This window comes from Anomaloglossus baeobatrachus, chromosome 3, assembly GCF_048569485.1.
Source record: "Anomaloglossus baeobatrachus isolate aAnoBae1 chromosome 3, aAnoBae1.hap1, whole genome shotgun sequence".
NCBI lineage: Eukaryota > Metazoa > Chordata > Amphibia > Anura > Aromobatidae > Anomaloglossus > Anomaloglossus baeobatrachus.
Genome location: NC_134355.1, coordinates 100,921,666 through 100,939,752, shown reverse-complemented (window position 1 = coordinate 100,939,752; position 18,087 = coordinate 100,921,666).

Sequence of the window (18,087 nt, the reverse complement as noted above, 5' to 3'; positions counted from 1 at the left end):
GGGTTGGCCTGGAACCTCCAGTCACTGGTCTCTCGCCACTGCAGCACGGAACCCCGCAGACCCGCAGATTCACCGCCAGCAGCTTGAGTGCGCCAACACGATTTTCGTGGACCCGCCGATCCACTGCAGACAGCTTCGAAAATTGTTTTCGTGGACCCGCCAATCCACAGGAACAACACCTCTGCAGTTGCTAGACGTGCTGCCTGGATTGCTGCCCGCATTCTCCACCATATGTGAACGTTGCTTAACCGCAACCCGGGGGTTTTACTCGCTTGCAGCGGTGCAGGGTAGCTTAGGCATACACAGGCAACACAGTCTCTCTCAAAAATGCAGCAGTTTATTAGTAACCAACATAAACTGCCCTTCCAAAACACAATGAAGCCTCTCCTGGCTTAAAGGAAAATATAACATCCACATACCGTGGGCTTCCAGTCCAATTAAGTGTCCATAGTGGATTCTCCACACTCTGGCTCCAGCCAGCAAACACAAATCACTGTGGTGCTTCCTGCAGCCTCCAGCCCTCTCCAGCCAGGCTGCAGTATTTTTCCCCAGTCATCACCGGGACTGATTTCCAGGAGTCTCTCTTCAGTCTTCACACAGACTGAGATCTCCAGCACACATCCTCCATGTGCAGCACTCTCAGGCTCCCCCCTGTTTCTAAAACTAACAAACAGTCTCTTAAAACCCAACCGGATACACCCACAGGTGGAGGTATGTGATTCTCCAGCTCTGTCCATCACACTGATTACAGTTTAAAGGGAACCTAACCCTTAATTACAACCCAAGTTCTGTGGAACTACAAGTCCCACAGTCACACCTTCAGTTCAATATCACAGGGGGATCCTTCTCCACTGCGACCATCCACAACATTGGTGGTCGCTACCTCACAATATATATATATATATATATATATATAATATATATATACACAGTACAGGCCAAAAGTTTGTTTGGACAGACCTTCTCATCTCTAGAACAACTGTTAAGGGGAGACTTTGTGTAGCAGGCCTTCATGGTAAAATAGCTGCTAGGAAACCACTGCTAAGGATAGGCAACAAGCAGAAGAGACTTGTTTGGGCTAAAGAACACAAGGAATGGACATTTGACCAGTGGAAATCTGTGCTTTGGTCTGATGAGTCCAAATTTGTGATCTTTGGATCCAACCACCGTGTCTTTGTAAAAAAGGTGAACGGATGGACACTACATGGCTGGTTCCCACTGTGAAGCATGGAGGAGGTGTGATGGTGTGGGGTTGCTTTGCTGGTAACATTGTTGGGGATTTATTCAAAATTGAAGGTATACAGAACCAGCATGGCTACCACAGCATCTTGCAGCGGCATGCTATGGCATCGGGTTTGCGTTTAGTTGGACCATCATTTATTTTTCAACAGGACAATGACCCCAAACACACCTCCAGGCTGTGTAAGGGCTATTTGACTAAGAAGGAGAGTGATGGGGTGCTACGCCAGATGACCTGGTCTCCACAGTCACCAGACCTGAACCCAATCGAGATGGTTTGGGTTGAACTGGACCGCAGAGAGAAGGCAAAAGGGCCAACAAGTGCTAAGCATCTCTGGGAACTCCTTCAAGACTGTTGGAAAACCATTTCCGGTGACTACCTCTTGAAGCTCATCAAGAGAATGCCAAGAGTGTGCAAAGCAGTAATCAAAGCAAAAAGTGGCTACTTTGAAGAACCTAGAATATAAGACATATTTTCAGTTGTTTCACACTTTTTTAAGTATTTCATTCCACATGTTTTAATTCATAGTTTTGATGCCTTCATTCTGAATCTACAATTTTCAGAGTCCTGAAAATAAAGAAAACTCTTTGAATGAGAAGGTGTGTCTAAACTTTTGGACTGTATTGTGTGTGTGTGTGTGGGTGTGTGTATATATATATATATATATATATATATATGACGCCCTGGACTAGCCAGGTAGTCACAGATAGCGCCTCGCACAACACCAGTCCCTCACAAGGTAACACCAGCCAAACCATAAACCCTAGTCACCTCCCTCAGTGCTTAATGGACACACCAGGGGGGCAGAGCCAGGCGGTTGGCCACGCCCACAGAGGAGTTCATAGGGCCTGAGGCAGGAAGTGCAAGCCAGTTAGTTCTAAGTGAGTTCTAGTTGAGTTGTCAGTAGAGTGTCAGTGGAGGAGGACAGGCCTGTGTGACAGGCCTGTAACAGACTCACAGGTGTGTGGGTCATAGCCTGCACACCTTGGCTAGGCGGCATACGGTGGTCTAGCCTGCAGCAGCCGGGAATACAGCTCGGTGGAACCGAGGTGGACCAGAACAGGGTAGTGGCCTGCCGGTACCGACCCGGGGAACCTACTGGAAACCGGAGCACACGGGGGTACTCAGACCCTGAAATGAGGTCCAGAATCAACTGGACTGAGTTAATTCACTGATTGCGGTCTGGACTATAGGTCCTTTCCCACCCAAGTTCCGACTGAAGACAACAGCCCACCGGGGGGAATAGAAAGCCACCGCACAGACAGAGAGATCCCACGGGCCAACGTCTGCGGGCAAACGTGCTCCTCCGACATATATACAGCCGGGGAGCGGACTCCCGTCGCTGAAGCGCAGGCAGTCTACACATACACTACACGGTGCAGGAGAAAGGCAAAGACCACCGAACTGGGTGGGGGACCAGATGCAGCCAGCTGCGGGCACCGACCACCATCAACTTTGTTTACCAGAGACTCGTGTGTGTCAATACCCGTGAGTACAACAGTGCCATCCTGCCACGCACCGCCCTGCACCGTCCAGCTACTTCTCCCCAACGGGTCCTGGGGCCATCATCCCTGCCTACGGAGGGGTTAACATCTTGCTGCATAACCATCTCCCCCGGGTGCCCCGTAACCGCAGCGGTGGTGTCTACACCTTCACCACATCCCGTGGGTGGCGTCACGAACTCAAACACGGCTCTGACCGTACACCTACCTAGCACAACCCTAAGTAGCGCCAGCATGTGACCCCGGGTCCGGAGGCGCTCGAGCCACCCACCAACGAGTCCGATCCGAGCGGCTTAGCTGCAGCCGAGCGCGGGGCGGTACATATATATATATATATATATATATATATTTGTTTTATTATACCTGCTATACATAATGAAATACCATATATAAAAGTTATAGCTTATAAACTGGTGCATACGCATGGGTATTAGAAGTGTTAGTTGTATGAAAAAATAGTTATCAGTTTGGCATTTAGTATTAACTAAGTCATAGCCCTGTCTATGCTGTCTGTACACTTAGCCACCCCTTCCTCCAATTATCCGTATGATATTTTTGTTTTATATTTGTATAACATATTCCAGGCCACAGGCATGTACGGTATATGCAGTGGGCTTGTGGTCCCAAAACAATGCTTGTATTGAGTTTGATATGACATTTTCCTTGCCTGTTCCACCCTCAATCCCTAAAAAAAAGTGAAATTATAAATTGTTCCAGATGTTATAAATGTTGAGAACTGTTTTTGTACGAATCTCATTGTTTAGATTATTTAAGTTTCCTTAGTAGCCATAATGAGTGTATTGTTACAAACATTAAATTCATCCTATCAATGGTTGAAATCCACAGGTTCCCTGATGTTATTCAGACATTATGTATATACTGTAGTCTTGCTGTTGAGTGTAACAGCTTTAGCCATTATAGGGGTGGTGCAGGGTCCTCCGGAAACACTTCTCTGAAAGTCACAAAGGCCACAGCGGGAGACGTTGGTTTACAAATCCTTTTCTTTTGTGCTCACATGTCTATTGCATGTAGCATTATACTACCCTGAAACCACAGGTGGTGTCCTTGCATTCCTGGAAAAGAAAGATTGCGAAAATGGAAAGAAGGACCCAGTGTCTAATAATGAGCAGTGGACTAACATCTTCATTATGTAATCTATTTCTTTTAACCTGATCTACAAGGCAATCATAGACTGGCACATGTATTATGCAGAGGACAACAAAATTACTTCAAGTTTGTTTTTTAGATGCTTAAAGAATTTGCCCCTTTGGAACTTCTCTGTGCCCCCCATTAACTATCATTAGTGTAGCGCCAGCGTCCCTGCACTGCTCACTTTTCCCCCTGCAGGGACGCCGACTCACTCACCATCGCGGCTGGCCAGCTCCACGCTGCCTGGCTTCCCTGCGATCCTCCACGTGGGTGTTCTCTGCTTCCCCCTCCTGGGGCCTGTGCACGCTGTACAGGTTCTATGGGAGTACTAAAGGGTCAATACTATTCTCAGGGAGTACTAATAAAAGGTCAGTGTGCCATTTTCTGGAAGTACCTCTCAGCCTATTGGTGAGAGGCACTGGGTACTTAAGGCAGTCTCCCACTAGGGGAGATGCCTAAGCAATGTTGTTAGCTAGAGTTTAATTCCCTAGATAGCTAGTTGCCAGGTCCCCTTGTCCACTGTCTATTCCCTAGCCAGTGTACATTTCTGTACCTCAGCCCTGCATTTACCCCGGTGCCTGTCTGTCCTGGCCATGCTATCTGCCTCAGTCGTCCCATTTGCCCATAGCTATTCTCCTATTGACTTCCTGTGTCATCACTGCATCTTGAGTAATCATTGATCCGAGTAGGTTGAAGTCTTTTATAACTTCCAAATGTGTCCTGGTCATACATGGCAGCAGTCAATATCTTTGTCTTTTTTGTGTTGAGTAGGAATCCCATTTTTGAGCTTTCCAGTTTCACACTTAGTAATAAGTCCTTCATTCCATCTATGCTTGTTGCTATCAATGTTTTATTGTCTGTGTTGAGGAGAGTCATTAGATCAAATACTTGATTAACCTCTTGACAAGGGATTGTGGGAAATGTGTTAATTTGCCTTACATGAGCCAGGTTTTCAGGTATAACTAAGATGGCCACCGATGACATCACAGACCCTACCATCAGCATGGATCCACCAGATGACGTCCCTCCTATCACCATCACCATGGAACCATCCAATGACATCATAGACCCGCCTACGATGATGCCCAAAAATCAGCTCATGGACTAACACATTGTTCAACCCACTGATCAATGGACACATCCAAGTATGCTCACTATAGAGCCGACCATGCCCCTTTCCTAGGTTACATAAAGGCATGCTCTTGAATAAATCAGCAGTTCTGAGTCACCTCTGACCGAGGAAAGATGAATATCCGACTGTGTGTCTAATATAATTTTTCAAGCATGCACTCGATCCACACCAATTAGGCCAGGCAGTGGGCAACAAGTGATCTCTGATTAAGAGTTCACCTTAACATCTGTATATTTACGATTGTTAATGATTTATCCAGCAAATTTATTCCTTCTTCCTTTTTGGCAAGTCCAGCCTTCCTGAATAGAGCTTCTGCATGTAAATTGAAGAGAAATGGTGACAGGATGCAGCCTTGTCTGACATCTCACTCTGCCTTGAACCATACCATGTCACCGTGTTCTATTCAGAAAAATACATATAGCTCCGGCACTCCTTAGAAGAAATTGCAAAAAGTCTCGGATGGTGCTGAATGCGTTTTTATTAAACCAAGAGTGAAGTCTGTCCCATAGACGTTTCGGTCAACATCAGACCTTTATCAAGGGATCCATCAGACTAGAGTATTGTAGACATAAATATGCACCAACGGACAAGTGTAATCATCAATCGCGTCTAACAGTAGGGTTGGGTACTGTGAACGTGTAACCCAGGTAGTGTGTCGCGCTAAACGTACGAGAAGTAGGGGGAAGTCTCGTTTGCAACACTGTGGGGAGCGAGATACTGTTTGTATTTCTGTGCATGTGCTGACAGGCAAAAAAAGAAGAGAAGGGGGAAACCCAATTCAAGGGTATTATGCCCAAAGAGGTAGCCTGAATGATCAGGGTAGAAGTCACAAACAGTTGTTCTCGGTCGGAGGTAAGGACCATGTATATCCAGTCAAGCATTAAGGAATCTCATATGGCTGCCATATTGAGTGCATAAACATGCATGCTGTGGAAAACCACAATGGCAAGTCTTCAGTTGAAGACTTGCCATTGTGGTTTTCCACAGCATGCATGTTTATGCACTCAATATGGCAGCCATATGAGATTCCTTAATGCTTGACTGGATATACATGGTCCTTACCTCCGACCGAGAACAACTGTTTGTGACTTCTACCCTGATCATTCAGGCTACCTCTTTGGGCATAATACCCTACATATTGAATTGGGTTTCCCCCTTCTCTTCTTTTTTTGCCCGTCAGCACATGCACAGAAATACAAACAGTATCTCGCTCCCCACAGTGTTGCAAACGAGACTTCCCCCTACTTCTCGTACGTTTAGCGCGACACACTACCTGGGTTACACGTTCACAGTACCCAACCCTACTGTTAGACGCGATTGATGATTACACTTGTCCGTTGGTGCATATTTATGTCTACAATACTCTAGTCTGATGGATCCCTTGATAAAGGTCTGATGTTGACCGAAACGTCTATGGGACAGACTTCACTTTTGGTTTAATAAAAACGCATTCAGCACCACCCGAGACTTTTTGCAATTTCTTCTAAGGAGTGCCGGAGCTATATGTATTTTTCTGAGGTTGTTTTTTCTCCAGAGCACCCAACTAGATAGTGAGCCAGGCTTATCTTTTCTACCGTGTTCTATTCAGACTGTTGCTTCTTGGTCAATGTAAAGGTTCCTAATGAAGCTGATGAGATGGCTTGGCACACCCATACCCTTCATGGTATTCCAAAGTTTCTGGTGATCAACAGAGTCAAAGACTTTGCTATAGTCAATGAAGCAGAAATAGATCTTGTCAAGCTACCACTAGGGGGCGCTAGGACTGAGGTAGAAATAGAGCTCCTGAGTGCAGTAAGACAGAAACCCAATAGAGGTTTCAACATAAGAGCAGGGAGAGTCGATCAGTCAGGGTCTATGATGGAATGGAAGACACGGAACAGGACGGGAGTCCGGAGGACAGGGAGGAACGGAAATAAGATTAGGAAGGAGGGACGGAGGTCAGGACAGGCCGGGGAAATGGAGGTCAGGTCAGGTAGGGGAATTGGAGGCCAGGTCAGGTTGGGCAGGAGGGGCAGAGGTTAGAACAAACAGTATCGGGAAGCAGGACAATAAACAGAGAACTCTCAGGAACAGTACGAGCAACAGATCCGGAAATATTACTGTCGGCGTCCCGGAGGTAGCAGCACCAAGATATGGCGGCATGACCCCTGGTACGAGGCCAGATCGAACAGGCCCCTCCCAAGAGACTTAAACCCTGGAGGCAGGATACATGCACCAGCTCAGGGATGGCAGAGCCATGCATGAATCATGACAGATCTCCTTATATTCTTTGACCTTTTCCGTTATCCATCTAATGTTGGCAATTACATCTCTTGTTCCTCTCCATTTTCTAAATCCTGCTTGTTCCTCTGGCAGCAACAATTTCCATTTTCATAACCTCAAGGTACCAGGTGGCCGGCTAACACCTGTGGTCATTAGCATATAGGTTGCACACTTTTGATTGGCATTGCTCTGCAAGTGTAATAATGGTCACATAAATTATTGTATATACATTTTGAAATAAATAAGAAAAATTAAATAGAGAGTTTAAATAATGTAAATCTTTTACTTTTCTTTCATACAAATGGAGTTGAAATGTAGCAGATATTTTCATATTTATTTAACATATCCAGGTATAGCTTCACATGGAATATTTCTTTTATATGACATTGATTGCTATGCAGACGTTCCATTCCTGTGTACGCCTGTTTGTACAATCACTGCCTATTGTTAGTTAATATGTTACGTGGAATGTTTATTGCTCAGTGTTGCTAAGTGCAGTTAAGGGTGTATTGGGAAAGAACCATTCATGTAATTTATTTTGTAACTGTAGTGAAGTAATGCGCAGCATGAACTCTCTTAATTTCATGGTTTAAGGTATTTTCCACCTCATTTCGCAACTGATAGTGCTTAAGTGGTTCATGGACATATATAACTGCTCTTCTAGAAATCTAGCAAGCACACCAATGAACATGGCACACAAATTATCGCAGGTTCACAATTCAACAGAATAAAGGATAAAAAGTCATTATAATAAGACACAGTTATCACTACAAATGTTGTAAAGGAGCAATTCAGGCAACAAACATACACTGCGTCATATGCCTCATGCAGGGCATTACAGGCCCAGACTCAAGGATACAAATAACTAAAAAATAAGTTTTAGGTTAGAGTCACACTAATACAGTCTACTCCGTTGAGAACTACAGTACAGCAAAAATAGCAACAAGAAGAGGACATAAAAACTCCCCCATTATGCGGGGTGCAGCCGGGCCTCTTAATACGGCCGTGCATAGTGGAATTTCTGTCCCTTACGTGCTGCAGTGAGTAGTGTCCGGGTAACCCGCCTAATCTAATAGTAAGGGCGTGGTAATAGGTTGCTGGCTGGACACCATGCGCATACAAGTGTGAACAGTGCCCTATGCGCGCCACTAGTGTGCAATTTACCTTGCACCTGTGAAGTGTCCATCATGTTGAGAGGCTTGTCTGCATCCTGTTTGTGCATTAGTTGTGTTGGCCTGGGCTAACTGGACTGGTTGCCCTTTTTTGCTGTGAGTACATTTTATAATACATTTTTGGGGGAGTTTTTATCTCCTCTTCTTGTTGCTATTTTTGATATTTATCAGTGTAGGGACCCGCAAGCATGAGGATCCGTGATGAGGATTGTGGGCTTACGTACATTGGCCAATTTACAAACTAATACCTCACATACATTTTATATGTATTTTTTGCACTTTGATTATGCGGGGTGCAGCCGGGCCTCTTAATACAGGCCGTGCATAGTGGAATTTCTGTCCCTTACGTGCTGCAGTGAGTTGTGTCCGAGTAACCCGCCTAATCTAATAGTAAGGGCGTGGTAATAGGTTGCTGGCTGGACACCATGCGCATACAAGTGTGAACAGTGCCCTATGCGCGCCACTAGTGTGCAATTTACCTTGCACCTGTGAAGTGACCATCATGTTGAGAGGCTTATCTGCATCCTGTTTGTAAATTAGTTGTGTTGGCCTGGGCTAACTGGACTGGTTGCCCTTTTTTGCTGTGAGAACTACAGTACAGACCAAAAGTTTGGACACACCTTATCATTCAAAGAGTTTTCTTTATTTTCATGACTCTGAAAATTGTAAATTCACATTGAAGGCATCAAAACTATGAATTAACACATGTGGAATGACATACTTAACAAAAAAGTATGAAACAGCTGAAAATATGTCTTATATTCTAGGTTCTTCAAAGTAGCCACCTTTTGCTTTGATTACTGCTTTGCACAGAACCTAGAATATAAGACATATTTTTAGTTGTTTCACACCTTTTTGTTAAGTATTTCATTCCACATGTGTTAATTCATAGTTTTGATGCCTTCAATGTGAATCTACAATTTTCAGAGTCATGAAAATAAAGAAAACTCTTTGAATGATAAGGTGTGTCCAAACTTTTGGTCTGTACTGTACATCAGGGTTTATGTTGGAATCTGTGAAAAATGGAGTTTCAGTGGTAGCCCCCGACAGACAGATTCACTTGAATCAAGCTGATGAAGCCCCTGTGGACACTGTCCGGTCTCTGTCCAGTAGTATTTATCTTTTTCAGAAATGCAAAAAAACGTGGTCTTCTTAGATCTACTCAGTGGAGAACACTGCATTAATGTGAACCTAGCCTAATTGATGTAAAATGGAAAAATAATGCTTTACTAAGCAGACTAATTTGGAACATTAAAAAAGTGTGTAGGATAGGCACCAGGATAAAAGAATAAAGTTTATTGCACAAAATATCAAAACATTTTAAAAAAGCATGCTGGTTCTCTTACGCATTTCAAGCGCAAAGTGAGCTCTCAGTCATAAATAATACAAAATGGAAAACTCCAATAAAGAGTCATAGAAAACGAACTACACCCTCAGCGTGGATACAGGCGGAGGGAGACACCCTGATACAATGAATAACTTAGATGAGAACAAAGTATCGGTTTATAAAGATGCCATTGAGTGAGGATAGATGACATAAAGTAGACCATTACCCCATTTAATTAAAAGATCCACATGTTACTATGGAGACTACATTAATACCAAGTGAGGGTTCTTTATTTTTACTGCTATTACATAACATATATGTAAAACTAGGGGAATTTTACCTACCTCACTTTCTCTGTCTATATGCCATGTCATTGAACATGGAATAAAAAAATATTTTTTGGAATATTTTAAAGGAAGTGTTGGATACTTGTGATATCCTACCTACCCTGTAGATTCCATGCACTCCAATTCATTGAATACAACTGAAATAATGCTGGATAAGTGCTCTAAAAGAAATCTCACACCTTCATTTTTGTTTTGATGGAAAGCCAAACCTTATCTCTAGCAGAAGTGTTAGCAATTTGTTGACAGTGTTGGTTGACAGTATCAGCAGGCTGGTTCACGTAAGCCATGGCTGCAGCCACAGTGGATTACACCTCAGTAGTGATGTTATAGATGTTTGGAGAGGGACTGTTCACAGCAGGAAGATGACTTTTAGATGCTATTGGCAGTTTCATATGAGGCGCTCAACAAATAGACTGTGACAAAGGGAGATCTTCCATAAAGGTACCTTCACACATAACGACTTACCTGCGATCCCAAAAACGATGCAACCTGATAGGGATCGCAGGTAAGTCGCTGGGAGGTCGCAGGTGAGATGTCACACAGTGAGATCTTACCAGCGATGCAGAACAATGCAGGTCGCAGTAGCGACCTGTATAACGATCGATCTCAGCAGTCACTGTGATCCTGTTACACAGTGTCAAACACAGCGATGTGTCCTGCCCAGCAGGACGTCGCCTCTGAAGAAAATGACCTGGACCATTCTGCAACGACTAGAGATCTCACAGCAGGGGCCTGATCGCTGGTAAGTGTCACACATAACGAGATCGCTAACGGGATCGCAACTGCGTCACCAAAACAGTGACTCAGCTGCGATCTCGCTAGCGATCTCGTTATGTGTGACAGTACCTTAAGACTCAGAGACTGAATTACTGCAAGCTCATTCACCTCAAGGAATGCAAACTGGCCACTAATATAAGCAGGGGGTAATCCTCTATGTTCTACCTATTGACCACAATCAGATATAAGGGTTTTAGGGGTTAATTGTTTAGCTATACTACAATAAAGGTACCGTCACACTAAGCGACGCTCCAGCGATCCCACCAGCGATCTGACCTGGCAGGGAATCGCTGGAGCGTCGCTACATGGTCGCTGGTGAGCTGTCAAACAGGCAGATCTCCACAGCGATCAGAGATCAGCCACCAGCGACCCGTGTAACGACGCTGTGCTTCGTAACCATAGTACACATCAGGTTACTAAGCAAAGCGCTTTGCTTATAGTTACCCGATGTGTACCTTGGCTACGTGTGCAGGGAGCAGGGAGCCGGCTTCTAGAAGCTGCGGACACTGGTATCCAAGGTAAATATCGGGTAACCAAGCAAAGCCTTTGCTTGGTTTCCCTGATGTGTACCTTGGTTACCAGCGTCCGCAGAAGCTGGCTCCCTGCTCCCTGCACATTCAGATCGTTGCTCTCTCGCTGTCAAACACAGCAATGTGTGCTTCACAGCGGGAGAGCAACGAGCAAAAAATGGTCCAGGACATTCAGCAACGACCGGCGACCTCACAGCAGGGGCCAGGTCGTTGCTGGATGTCACACACTTCGACATCGCTTGCAAGATCACTGTTGCGTCACAAAAACCGTGACTCAGCAGCAATGTCGCTAGCGATGTCGCTTAGTGAGACGTGACCTTAAAGCTTTGTAATCTGATTCTAATTCAATACATTCACTGTTGTTTATAGGTCTATACAGTGTTGATTACATTATCACTTTATCTTACAACTGTAATGCTCAATCACTAGATTCACTAGATACAACTCTTAGGGTACCGTCACACTAAGCGACGCAACCAGCGATCCCACCAGCGATCTGACCTGGCAGGGATCGTTGGTGCATCGATACATGGTCGCTGGTGAGCTGTCAATCAGGCAGATCTCCACAGCGATCAGAGATCAGCCACCAGCAACCTGTGTAACGATGCTGTGCTTCGTAACCATGGTACACATCGGGTTACTAAGCAAAGTGCTTTGCTTGGATACCCGATATGTACCTTGGTTACCAGCGTCCGCAGTTGCCAGAAGCCAGCTCCCTGCACACGTAACCATGGTACACATCGGGTTACTAAGCAAAGCGCCTTGCTTGGATACCAGAAATGTACCTTGGTTACCAGATTACCGCAGGCTGCCAGAAGCCGGCTCCCTGCACATTCAGATTGTTGCCTCCTGTTGTCAAACACAGCGATGTGTGCCTCACAGCGGGAGAGCGACGACCAAAAAAATGGTCCAGGACATTCAGCAATGACTGGCGACCTCACAGCAGGGGCCAGGTCATTGCTGGATGTCACACACAGCGACATCGCTAGCAAGATCGCTGTTGTGTCACAAAAACCATGACTCAGCAGCGATGTCGCTAGCAATGTCGCTTAGTGAGACGTGGCCTTTAGAGGAGTAGTCAAACAAGCTGGGGGTCAGAAGCCAGGGGGGTAACGTCAAAGTCAGGGGCACGGGCAGAGAAGGGTAACTAAGGGGTTGGAGAGACAAGATCAGAACAGTACACTTATGGGAGCCACAAGCACTTACTGCGGAACAGGAACTACGACTGGCGGCATTCCAAGTGAGGAAGCTCCCTAATGAAGAAGGGCAATCACCCGGAATGAGGCTCCTGTGAACAGACCTCTCCCAGCACCAACGCAGGACTCCAGACTGGGAAACAGCCCGTCCAGCGAAGCAAAATACAACAGCAGAGCATTGGCTTTGCAGGAGAGCAGAGCACCGCAAATCAAAACCATGACAACAACCATTTCATGTTATCGCTGTTGGATAAGCAGTATGATACACAGACGTTTACCTGTCATATTTAGTGTACTGTTAAATTGTTTACCAGGCTGCCTAGACAATGTTTTCCACGGACCGACAGGTTATTTGATTAAAGGAGTTGTCCAGGCGCAGCAGAATTTGGAGAACGTCCAATGCCCCCTCCAAACTAGTCACATCTCTGCCTATAGTTCACAGTCAAATTTTAAAGCTATGTTTTCTTTGTTATCCCACAGCATTTTAGTAATTGACATACCTGGCTGCTATTCCGTAGCCAGCCTCTGATTTATGCTGCACATGGTTTGGGCAAAGTTAATCTAGTGAATGGTTCCCTTTAAAGGAGTGGTCTGAAACTAGTTATAATTTCCATACTAAATAGATATCTACTAGTTTTAATAATTGTCATGCTAGGTATAGAGAAGTACCAAGCGCATGGCGAATGGGAAGGGAAACCCTGTGTCTAGTAATAGGGAAGATGGTGACCCTTGACCAAACCTACTGCTGGTCCCTGGGGTCCCTCATCACTCTAGATAGGTTTCACACCTATGCGTCGAGCGGAATACCTGACCCTTGGTATCCCTAGTGCTGGACCCTAAATAAGGAACGGATGGGATGAGCTCTTCATCAACCCCATTAAACAAGAAGATACAAGGGGGACACACAAGGGGAAAAGCATGAACTACTTATCATTAGATGACTCAGGTGGGAGTTCAGCAGAGCTTTTAGCAACATTACCGCAAAGGAGTACAAGCCACCTGCTTGCAGCCTCGGCTTGAAGGAACTGAAAATATCACCAGCACTGTCCAAAGAAAGGAAGGGGTATTTAAACACCAAGGGAATACTAATAATCAACAGCTGGGTGGAAGTCGAGCTCCTGCTGGATCCAAGAAGGAGAAAGATGAATCCAGCAGGAAAGCTACCTATACCAATAACTACTGACAGCAGGAACAACCTTCTATGGCCAGAAACCACATGACTGTCTGACACACGTGACACACCTGTGACAATAGTCTAATAGCTTTTCTAATATACGATAATTAAAAGGTCCCTATTATTCCCTATAATCTAATTGGGTTTTTTTATTTGTTTTACCTATTTCTGTTTTGAGAATCTCTGTATGCACAGTAGAATCTTGTGACTACAATATTCTTGTGTGTGCAGAGTGACAGTGCACTACCTTGCTGCTATGACACGCTGGCAACAGAGAACACTGTCAGTGCAAATTGTCAGGAAATAACGTGACAATCAGGGAAAGCAGAGACCAGCCCCGCAACACCAAAATTGACATCAATATCAGAGCATGACTGGTCTCTGCTTACCCTGGTCTCTCCTTACAATGCGCACTGACAATGCACTCTGTTGGCAGCTCATTACTTGTTATCAAACCCAGCGAGGGAGTGCACTGTGACTGTGCACTGGGAAAAATATAGGAGTGACAAGATCCTACTGAGCATAAGTTGGAACTGTCAACCAAGCATGCTCAGTAACGAAGTGACTAGCCCTGCCTCTGAAATGGACAGCAGTCATGGTGCTTCATTTCAGGGTGGGGACAGAGAGAGTCATTAACAAAACAGAAATAGGTAAAAAGAAAAAGTATTTAGATTACAGAGGGAACAATAGGAACTTTTTAATTAAAGCATATTAGAAAAGCTATTAGATTGCGGCATCAAATAGTCATTTAGGATGAAAATCATTATTAGTTTTGAACCATCCCTTTTAAGGCTAAGAACGCACTTTGCGTTTCCACCTGCGTTTCAGGTGCTTTTTAGGTCCGTTTTGAGAAGTACCTTTTTCATGCCAAAAGGCATTCGTTTTGATTGTCCAGCAAAGTCAATGGAAAATGGTGATTTTCAGACCTCACTTTGTGTTTCTAAACGCTGCGTTTAATTTGCATATTTTGTGGCAAAAAACATGCGTTCAAAGAAGCAGCATGTCAGTTGTTTTTGCCATTTTGGGTGCGTTTTGCTAACTTTGAAGTCAATGAGAAATGGCAAAAACCAAGATTTCTACAAATTCCTGCGTTTTACCTGCTTTTTATGTGCAGAAAACATGCGTTTTGGACTACCAAAACGCATGCTTTTTGGACATTAAAATAATGATTACATATTTTCCTTTATACACACACATAGTCCGACAATTAAATTAAAGAAAAATAATAAATTATTGCTATTTTTCCAAAAAATAGTATATTACCTCTATAATTTTAATCATTACCGTATTTTTCGGACTATAAGACGCACCTGACCATAAGACGCACCCTGGTTTTAGAGGAGGAAAATAGGAAAATAAAATTTTAACCAAAAAATATGGTCATGACACACTGTTATGGGGCGAGGATCTGCTGCTGACACTGTTATGGGGGTAATGTCCCCAAATTCTCTACTAAGGTACCCCATTCTGGTAAGGATCCTCCTGCCCTTGTATATGATCCTGCTCATATACCCCCATCCTGCTCATAATATACCCCCCATCCATCCTGCTCATAATATACCCCCCATCCATCCTGCTCATAATATACCCCCCATCCATCCTGCTCATAATATACCCCCATCCATCCTGCTCATGATATACCCCCATCCATCTTGCTCATGAAATACCCTCATCCATCCTGCTCATGATATACCCCCATCCATCCTGCTCATGATATACCCCCATCCATCCTGCTCATGATATACCCCCATCCATCCTGCTCATGAAATATCCCCATCCTGGTATATGGCCTGTATCCTGTGGCACAGAAAAAAAAATAAACGTTTATACTTACCTTTCCTCACTCCCTGAAGCACCGATCTCTGTCTCAGCTGCAGCGCCGCTGTGTGGAGCCGTCACCGTTGTCTGCAGCATTGCGAATCGATGTCTTCCTGTCTGAGCCCGGTCAGCTGATCTGGTGGACACTAGCTAGCGGCCTGCACAGCAATGACGTCTTCGCTGTTCGCGCCGCTAGTGTCCAGATCAGCTGACCGGCACAGACAGGAAGACATCGCGCGATGCTGCAGGGGACGGCTCCACACGTGGTGACGGGTGAGTGTACTGATTCACTGCTCCCCGCGCTGATAATGATGCACGGGGGGCAGTGAATGCAGCCGCACATGATCACTCCAGGCTGCAGTTGCCAGGGGTGATCACGGCCGGCTGTTAATTATGCGCGCACCCCCCCCCGCCCATCACCCCGCTTACCTGTCAGCGCCGGTTTCGCTGAGAGATGATGGGCGGGAGGATGGGCGTGCATATGTAATGAGCGGGCCCACGATGGCTGCTGCAGCCTGCTCGTGCCCCCAATGGCCTGATCCACCACAGCACCCTCATTCCCGGCCGCAGCCCTATAGTCAGACCATAAGACGCACCCCCCACTTTCCCCCAACATTTGGGGGGGGTAAAGTACGTCTTATGGTCCGAAAAATACGGTATTTCTATTTTCTAAATTATTTCTAAAATTCTATATGTGTTCATTTTTTTTCTCTTTTTTCATTGTGTTTGTCTGTTCAAACTTTATTTAGCAGTGTCTTGATGTTCAAAACGCATCTGTCAAAACGCAGGTGAAAAAGCATGTAAAAAGCGCTGAAAACGCATCTAAAACGCGGTAAATACGCATGCGTTTTCAGCGCTAAATTTCTGAAAAAGGCAATTTTGGTCAAATCAATTAAGCCCAAAAAGTGTGTTTAGAACTGCAAGTAAGAGAACGCAAAGTGCGGTCGCACCCTTAGGCGGGCTTTGCACACTACGACATCGCAGGTGCAATGTCGGTGGGGTCAAATTGAAAATGACGTACTTCCGGCATCGCATGCGACATCGTAGTGTGTAAAGGCTCGATGATACGATTAACGAGCGCAAAAGCGTCGTAATCGTATCATCGGTGTAGCGTCGGCGTAATCCATAATTACGCTGACGCGATGGTCCGATGTTGTTCCTTGCTCCAGCAGCAGCACACATCGCTGTGTGTGAAGCCGCAGGAGCGAGGAACATCTCCTACCGGCGTCACTGCGGCTTCCGTAGGATATGCGGAAGGAAGGAGATGGGCGGGATGTTTACATCCCACTCATCTCCGCCCCTCCGCTCCGATTGGCCGCCTGGCGTGTGACGTCGCTATGACGCCGCACGACTTGCCCCCTTAACAAGGAGGCGGGTCGCCGGCCAGAGCGACGGTCGCAGGACAGGTGAGTCCATGTGAAGCTGCCGTAGCGATAATGTTCGCTACGGCAGCTATCACAAGGAAATCGCTGCTGCGACGGGGGCGGGTACTATCGCGCTCGGCATCGCAGCATCGGCCTGCGATGTCGCTGCGTGCAAAGTACCCCTTAGCCTTTGAGTATAATGTGTAGCCAGATTATTCCTTTCTTCACATGATCTGCAAACATTGTGTCATACTGTTAGAACAGGTAAAGAGCTTACACACACAGTCTCAGTAGATACTATAGACTATCTTATGGGCTAGAATATATGTTTGCTTCATATATTGTTGAATGATCAGGTATTCCAAGTTGCCTGGTTGCTGGATTTAACTAAATGATGGATAAATAAAATAATAAAAATAAAATAAATAAAATAATAAAAAACGTCATAACAAAAAAAAAAGCCCTCACAGAGTCTCAGAAAATGAACAATATAAAAATAATGTTATTCAAATTTCAGATTTTTTTTTAACCACTAAAATAGTAAAACATGTATGAGACAGAATTGCAATATTGCATGGGCGGGATTTTTATAATTTCCCCGCACTTGGGATTTCTTTTCCCCATTTTCCATTACACTATGTGGTAAAATTAATGATGTCACAACTCATTCTTAGAGAGAAAAATTGTCTCTGGGAAGAAGGGGAGACAAAAACAAAAAATGGAAATTGGCCGTGTCTTCAAGGGGTTAAACATCACTGTATAGAACTGCCTTGTACAGTAGAAAGGAGCACCGTACTGTATGTGCGGACCCTGTCCTCTGACAGCTTTGCTCGTAGTTGATAATGTATATAATTTTTCTAGGGAAATAAAGATGGAAATCAGATTCTTAATCAAAACCTAATAAAACCCAAATCTTTCTTTTTGCTTTATTTTAGACTTTCTAACATAGTAAATCTGGGAGGAGGGGAGGCAGGATTCCAAATCCAACATCATCATTTAGTTTTAAAAAGGAAATGAATGCTGTCAACTGTGTCATAAAATGTGAGCTCTGCAGTATGCAATCTTACCATGTCTTCAGTCAGCTGTAGCAGAAAATG